We start from the raw sequence: 2275 nt of genomic DNA on the forward strand, positions 1-2275 counted from the left end.
CCCCCCCCCTGGGGGCAGAAGGGAGGAGCCCAATAGGGGAACTGATGCCGACTGTATAGTGCTACCTCACTGAAACATACTGCCGAAGACAACCGGCAGGACACCCCACCCGGTCACATTATACTGACAACGGGCGAACCAGTCGTCCTACTCCTTAATTGCTGTGCGTTAAGCAGGAGTGGAAACTACCATTTTTACAGACTCTGGTATGTCTAGGCCAGGGGACAGAACCCAAAACCTTCCTAACATGGGAAAACGCTCAACTAAAGGCAAAAAGTGAGGCATTAGTTGGTCAATTAGAAAGAAGAACGTTGTTTAGAAAGAAGAGAAAAGATGAGATCTCAAATTTAGACGCCTCTTAAGATCATACAATGGGGCCAGCAGGTACAATTTTTGCGCCCCATCTGCAGGGCAGTGCCTATTGAAAGCATTTTCTCACTCTCCTGATATATTCCACCGTAATACACACATATAGTATAACCGTTGATTATTTCTTAAATAACAGTGACAGTGACCTTAAACACGATTGAAATATCTATTGCAAATATAAAAATCACAGTGATTCACCCTGTCAAATTTCAGAAAGAGAAGTCTTTTGGATTCAGAGATAATCTCCGGAAACGGAAGTGTGGAGGGACGGATAAACTGACAGACTGAAGGCACGTTGATTACAACAGGGAAATGCAGATCCCTAGTAATAATTTAATATTAAAGAAGACATTCAAATTATAACATTACCAAATGTAATAAAATATGACACCGCTAAAAATTAGTTTGGATACAGGGCTCGTTGAGTAAATCTGCATTTGAATTTAGATATAAAGTTTTTCTCTCAGAAATGAATATCATGGTAAGTAATTATTCCCTGAAAGTATTATACAATAATGCGACACAAGCATGATAAATCTTAAAGTGTCCGTGTGTTTTCCGGGTGCTGCAGTTTTGGTCCGCCATCCTAACCTGGCTTGTCCCTAATAGACCAAAGCTGATTATGTATTTAAAGCAAAAAAAACAAAAACAAAAAAAAAAAAAAACTAAAAATTAGACTCCATGTATGACTCCACAACATTCTATATGATGATCAGGATAAGGAATGATGATGCTGCTCCTGTTTTGCTAATTGATTGTGGTTTGTCGGGTAATTCACCCCTACAGGTCTGGGATTGAGACAAATTATACCTGTCCTAGATGGCGATACGTATATGTATCTGTTGATAGGATGTCAAAGCTTGAACAACCAACCAACGAACAATGTGTTTGATAATCGTATAAATTATGTCAGTAATCGAGATAAAGGTCAAAGTGAGGTCACAGTGACCTTTTTAGGAGTTTTTAGGAGCGAGACACCGCCTTCTCATTTCTCATTCTGCTATGATGGGTTCTCCATATACGGTATCTAATGAAGTACGGTATTGATATCTTAATTTTTCATGCAGTCAAATCTTAACACCTGCCTAAGTAAATTGTGTGTGCTTGATATATCAAACCAGTGTGTATTTGAAATTTTTGCTTACAATAGCCACAGAAAGGGTTGTTTTAAAAGCATTTATGGCAAGTTTATAATAATCAAATATTGTAAATTGCAAATATGTCTCTTTTTGTGACAGGTGAAATTATTCTATTTCAGGTAGGAATAAATAACAATATACGGATGTTTTCGAACAAATTTTAACTGTTATTGTACAATTCCAGAAGGCTTGATATTATATCTTAAATCTATATCTATTGTAAATTAAAAATATGTGTCTTGTTGTGACAGGTGCAATGAACAAAAGGGAACAAATTACATTGTAAATGTAAGGTATTTTCAAATGAATTTAAAATGTTATTGTATAATACCAGAGAGTAAATAATATAATATGTTAGATCTATATCTATTGTAAATTTAAAATATGTGTCTTGCTGTGACAGGTAACACCACGGAATAAATGCTAATTTAAAGTCCAGGGTTTAATGATGCTATTAGAGACAGGAATACATTACAATGTATCAATATTTTTAAATGAATTTTACATTTTCATTTTACTATACCAGAAAGCTAATAATATTACATTTTATACCTATATTTTTAAAAGTAGTGAAATCAGACTTGCTGTTACATCGATTACATATAATGATCCCTTTTTACCTTCCGTTCCTTTCTCATCCCTCTCCAAAGGGGTAGCCTCCTCCATTTGCACAGTTTTAATCATCACCTATTCCGTCTTTGCGTATTGCAGAGTTATCTTCTCTTGGGAGCAGGTATTGATCTGTATCATTTGCCACAATGTCACAA

At 35.7% G+C, this 2275-nt stretch overlaps 1 protein-coding gene across 1 annotated transcript in view; it reads left to right on the forward strand.

Annotated features, from left to right (window-relative positions):
• The window catches only part of LOC110458751 (RNA-binding protein cabeza-like), a 37976-nt gene extending 36971 nt beyond the window's left edge, over window positions 1–1005 (forward strand). The window contains exon 8 of the mRNA XM_021510639.1: window positions 583–1005. The gene's annotated coding sequence lies outside the window, so the exon portion shown is untranslated. The remainder of the gene's footprint in view (window positions 1–582) is intronic.
• The last annotated feature ends 1270 nt before the right edge of the window (window positions 1006–2275 follow it).

This window comes from Mizuhopecten yessoensis, unplaced genomic scaffold (assembly GCF_002113885.1).
Source record: "Mizuhopecten yessoensis strain PY_sf001 unplaced genomic scaffold, ASM211388v2 scaffold9739, whole genome shotgun sequence".
NCBI classification, from domain to species: domain Eukaryota; kingdom Metazoa; phylum Mollusca; class Bivalvia; order Pectinida; family Pectinidae; genus Mizuhopecten; species Mizuhopecten yessoensis.